A 6000-nucleotide genomic window follows, 5' to 3' on the forward strand; every position below is an offset into this window, starting at 1 on the left:
AAGGCAAGAACCAGACTACTGCAAGGGCATGCTGCCCAGAAGCTAGGCTTTGATCAACTCAAGTCGAACACACTCAACTCCCTTTAGCAACCAGTGGGGGTCTCCTCCTTCTCTCTGCTTACTCTGAGCAACAAATGACTGCTGCTATTTGAACAATGCTAAAAGGAAAATAATATAATAAAATAATAATAAATCTAATTCCACAATGAAATCTAATTGGAGAAACAGTGCCTTGTAATAGTTTTTCATAAATGAAATGACTTGTTGAGATGTGGGTTTATTTATTGAAGTACTTGCTAGATAAACAAACTTGTTTTTTGTATATTCACCACTTACAAAACAAACACAAGCATTTCCCCTCCATATATCTCTCTTCCTTCACCCCTGCACATGAAGATCAGACAGCAGGATCTGTTTCCTACTGAGGTTGTCGTGGGAGTTTCTTCCTTGTTGTCATTGTCGCTCTAACATCAGTGGTGCCATTTTCATTTACTGTTATCAGACTGTGGGCGTTGTTATAAAGCTCTTGGAGCCTGTAAGTGTAGTAAAGGGCTACACAAATAACTTGACATTCAAAGAAAGCACAGTATAGTGAGGAAAGGTAACTGCATCCAGGAATATAACATACATACTACTAAGTCTTCTTACTGTACCTTTAGGGTTGTATACTAACAGAAAACAGCTGAACAATATTTCAGTTTTGGTGCTCCTTATTACTCATATACTCAATACTCTTCCTATAGTGGCTATTTCATTTAAATTTTATAGCCACTGCCCCAGCAATAGACAGCAATAGTTGTTTTAACACACCTTTGTTGTAGATCCAGGCACCATGCATTCATAGTTTGAAAATAATAAATAAACTAAAATATCCTACCAAAATGTTGTAATGGTAGGATAATGGCCAATGCAATAAACAATGTCACATTCAAATGTATGTGTGTATGTGTGAAAGAGAGAAAATAGATGATAGATGATAGCAGATGTATAGAAAATGATACTAATATATTCTTAAATGATGAGATGAGATAAGATGGTTAAACTGTCTCAGCTATTGCTATTGGAAACTCCATTTCCAAGTGTTTCCAACTTCCCTTTGTTAATTATACCACACCCCCAATGGGTGTGGCTGATTTGTACTTGATAACTATGTAAAGATGGCTTCTTATAGAGTATAGCTACACAAAATGTGGTGTTTTTTGAGGTCCGGCCACAGCTATCACTAGCATGGAGGCATTCAAATATGGGAAGTCTTGAAATAATAATTATTCTTTAAATATAAACAAAAACTGCTATTTTGGCTCCTACACTTCCTTCTGTCTGTTTTTGCTTTTTTTCTTCCCTCCCTTCTTCGTTGTCTAATTACTTACACCCTTGAAAATTCATGATTTTTAATTCATGCACACCACCATGTGTTTAAGTGGGGTTTTTTATTTAAAGAGGATTTATCAATCCATGCCCATACAGTACTTATCCAGCTAAAACGCATCTAACTGATTACCAAGCAGAATGCAAATGGCATGCTCTACATTGTTCAAGAGAAGACAAGAGAAGGCTATCAAAGTGGCACTGAGAGCATCTAAATCAAATCGCAAGTCGATACAATGTAATTAATAGAGGTAGTATACCTGTTCCTCTGGTGATGCTATGTTAAATGCATATGTGAGGCTAGGAAGCAACATTTGTGTGAATAGCAGCAGTGTTTCATACTGAATTATGTGCTTGTTGAGTGGTACTGTAATGCAGAGTTTCTAACTAATAAGTGGTGTACAGGGGAGTTTAGATTTAAGACAGCACAATACTGTCTGTGTATTATTATTATTATCTGTTATCACTTAGTAGGGAATGTACAGTGCATTTGTACAGTGTACAACCAGAAGCACAATATGCTACATCTTATAATAGGTGCCATCTATTATGATAATGTGGATGTCACATATGTGCAATCCAATGTGTGTATGTCTGTGTGTGCATGGGTGTGTGAGTGTAATCACCATCGTTCCTTGTCAGAGAAAGGGCAGGGAGGGTCCCAGAGGTGTCAGAGGTGACACAGGGAGAGGACTCTGGTGACATTTGCACAGTGGAAACCAACCATCACAGCATAATGACGAACAAGGCCCACTTTTACTAATGAGAAAAACAAGGAGGAGGATGTGAGCAGAGAGATAGCCTGACATCCACATGCTCACAGTCAGTGATACGCGCATAAACTCAAATATACACACTTCTTTCTCCATGAAATACAGCCTCTTTCTCTGTCTCACTTAGATTTATTCTAATAAATCTATAATAAATCAATTAATTGTTTCTTGCATAGGGTATACAGGCATTACATTACACACACACACACACACACACACACACAAACTTGTGTTTGCAAATGTACACACACATACACCAGGCTAAATTCAAAAGCCGTATGGTCAAACAAAGCTCTTATGTAGCATTATCTGCATATTGACTTGACCAGAGGCTGCTGTGAGGCAGTGGAGCAGTCTCAGTTTAGACCAGCCATTGGCAGTCTCTCTGCATCTCAATAACCGATGTCCCAGGGCTGTCAAGGACTCACAGTAGCTGGTCAGGAATTAATGAAAAGTGTGTTTGTGCGTCTGTGTGTGTATCTATACATAAATGCATTACTGTAAGTGTACACAAGTATAATTTAGTATTTAGTTAATTGTATTCCTTTCTGCATCATATTATTGACCGTCTTCTGCATATGTATAGTGTGTTCATACTTGGCTTGTAGCAATTCTTGTGGTCTTTTGTGGTGTTTTTTCATTGCTGTTGGATTTGGCAATTAGATTGTGTCCTTAGTAGAGGGATGTCTTTTCCTTTGATTTTTATTTTGATAAACGTAAAGAAATAGTTCAAGATTTTGGGAAATACATTTAGTCCTTTTCTTTCTGAGTGTTAGATGAGAAGATCGATACCACTCTTAAGTCTGTGTCAGTCCTAGCTTAGCTTAGCTGACTTAGCAGCTAGCCTGGCTCTCTTCAAAGTTCAAAAATCTGCCTAGCAACACCTCTAAAGTTACTAATTAACACGTATCTCATTTGTTTATTCCATACACAGACACAAATGTAAAAACGACAATTTGTGGTTGAAGAGGGAGTTACGTGTTGTAACCTTTTCTTGACAAACAGTCTTTGTGCTAAGCTAGCTAATCACCTCCCGGCTCTAGCTCGGTACACATATACATGAGAGTAGTGTTGATCTTCTCATCTAACTCTTGAAAAAAGTGAATAAGCGTATTTCCCAAAATGTTGAGCTGTTCCTTTACAAATTCCTTTATTTAACTGGTATTTTGTTTAGTTTCAGTTCAGTGTTGCAAATGTAAAATGTTTCTTCAATTGGGTATATGCTGAATCCCTATGTGGATTGCTATTGTTATATCAAATTGCTCAGAGAGAGTAGCAGAACTGGCATTTACTTAAATGGAAATGAAATTATAGCAGATTGTTACTTGGCGGTGATTTGTAGGACGTTTACTTTGTTGGGGAAATATGTAAACAAGCAGTTATCCAGCATAGGTGGTGTACAAGTTGAGGGAGCCAGGGACTGTAGGTATAAAAAGACTATTTGAAAGGCTATTTGAGTGGGTTTCAAGTGCTGTGAACAGAGAAACAGACACACAGACAGTGGCATACAAGAGGAGCCACTGCCTACAGGCTGTACAGGACACAGGCTAAAGAGGCTGAAGCTGGGTATTGATTTGTAGAGTTTGAGTTTCTTTGTGAAACAGGATCTGAGGACACAAGTGAGAGCTTTATTTAAAAGTCTCCCTATTCACATCCATATCTATTGATCCATGCACACTTTCATCCAGCTTTAAGTAACTCTCTGGTTGCCTTCTTTCTTTTTCTGCATCTCCTCTTCTCATTCTTTATTTTCACATCATTCTGTTGTGGCTGTCCAGGCTTAAATTATCCCTCATTTTCTTTCTCTCACTCTCGTATTTCTTTCTCTCTCCATCTCCCTTGGCCCCTCTTTAGGACTTGCGTGAACTTTTAAGAGCATACACTATTTCCTGATCATGTTTCCACGCAATTCACCTCTCAGCGACTGAAACTGGTTCTTTTATGGGTGTTTATTTTTCAAATGTGTTTCCTTTAAAAGTATATCTCACTATCCTCAGAATTCCTTATCTCTGACAGCAATAAATTGAGCGGATCAACTCAATGTAGCACAATCACATTTAGCAATGACAAGCAGTTTTCAACACCCAAACATGTACACACAGTAGAGATAACAACTTTGTTCGGTGGTAGATAGGATTGGCTGCGGATGCTGTTGTCAGACTGCAGGAGTAAAATATGGCTGTCGTTATTGTGTGTTGTCATAACTTGGCCTGTAAAGCTCTCCCTGAGTGGAAGAGGAGAGGAGGGAGGAGAGAATTGATTCTCTTGTTGTACTTCATCTTTAGTCTGCCTGCTCTTGGTGCGGAGCCAAAGGCCTTGGAAGCCATCTTCATTATGTGTCCATCTACAGGAGGAGACAATGTTAGTGGCTCCTCTATCTGATGTCATTTTAATTACTCTGCATTGGTATGTAGCATGCCATAGCTCTCCTTCCTTTTCTTTTTCATTCCTCGCTTTATTTCCCTGCCATCAATCGTCATGTTTTTAACCTGCGCAGATTCCATTTTCCCTTCTTTTTTTCTACTTCCATTAATTTACTCCTTGCCTCCATCTTCTCCGTCCCCTCCCTTCCTCTTCCTCTCTTCTCCTGTCTGACTCCTACCCAGCAGCAGCTCCGAGCAGACCTCCACCGTTAAGCGGGGTACAACTGATAACGTCAACCATGCTGTCTGTGAGTGACAGCTGAGTAAAATGGCTGTGGCAGCACACAGAGGCATGGAGAATCCGTTTTCAGGCTGCACCAGAGTCGGTCCCTGTGCCCATCTGTCAGCCGAAAACAGGAGCACGGACTATCGGTCACAGCTGACCCTAAGTCAGCCACGCGAGGGACTAGTTGGGAGGGGAAAGGCTCAAAGCAACACAAATAAGCATGAAGATCAACAGATGGCTCTCTGTCAATCATCGTCTCTTTCTTTTTCTTTTTTTATCTCACCACGCCTCTCTTTGTTCTCCATCTTCATCTTATCCTGACAATCCAATATATTGTTTTATTTCTTGTATCTTCCCTTCTAAATCTTTCTTTTTTTCCTTGGTTTCCTCTATCTTTCCATTTGTCTTCAGGTGGTTCAGCAGCAAATGTGACATGAGCTCAGGCACGTGTTCTTCTCCTCTCCCCCACACAGTTTAGATTGCTGTCATTACACTCACTCCGTGCTATTTCACTCCCACTGTAATTGGAGGTGCTGTGAATGAAAGCAGGGTCCTTGATTTCATACTTTGATGATACTGATAGCCAGCAGTGTGCTTGCCAAGGGAAGGTGTGTGTGTAGGTGTGTGTGGGTGGGGTGGAATCTGTCAAATTTAGTATTACCAAAAAAAAGAGATTTAAGTGTTGCAGATGTTTGGATAATTACACCAAGCAAATGTTCATTCACAGCAATACTCCCTGCCTTGTTTTAAGGAGCTACAGTGAGGGTGTGACACGGGTTCACTGCATGGTCTCTCTTTTCACAGTCCCTTATTATAGAGCGCAGAGTATAATGTATAACACCTTGTTAATGATCTGCAAGAACCCCGGAGACATGACTGGATACAAGAGCTGCAGGACATAGAGAGACTATCTTCTCTTTTATGCCCACAGATAAATTCATTTACGTGTAAAACCATATTTCTGCTGAAAAAGGACAAAAATGTACTTTTAGTGAGGAGGGGAAAAAATCAATGTGGCAATTTAATTTAGTGTAGAGTGAACACTTTTACATATTACTGTACAAGATGCAAATGAGATTTCTCCCCTTGAATAATCATCTGTCTAAAAGGCTGAACCTCACTGGGAGGTAATTACACTGCTCTGATCATTAAATAACCCCTGTTCTCTCCCTCACACACACTTTCTCTATCACGCTTCCATCTCTCTTGG

Source organism: Siniperca chuatsi, linkage group LG13 (assembly GCF_020085105.1).
Source record: "Siniperca chuatsi isolate FFG_IHB_CAS linkage group LG13, ASM2008510v1, whole genome shotgun sequence".
In the NCBI taxonomy this organism is placed as follows: Eukaryota; Metazoa; Chordata; class Actinopteri; order Centrarchiformes; family Sinipercidae; genus Siniperca; species Siniperca chuatsi.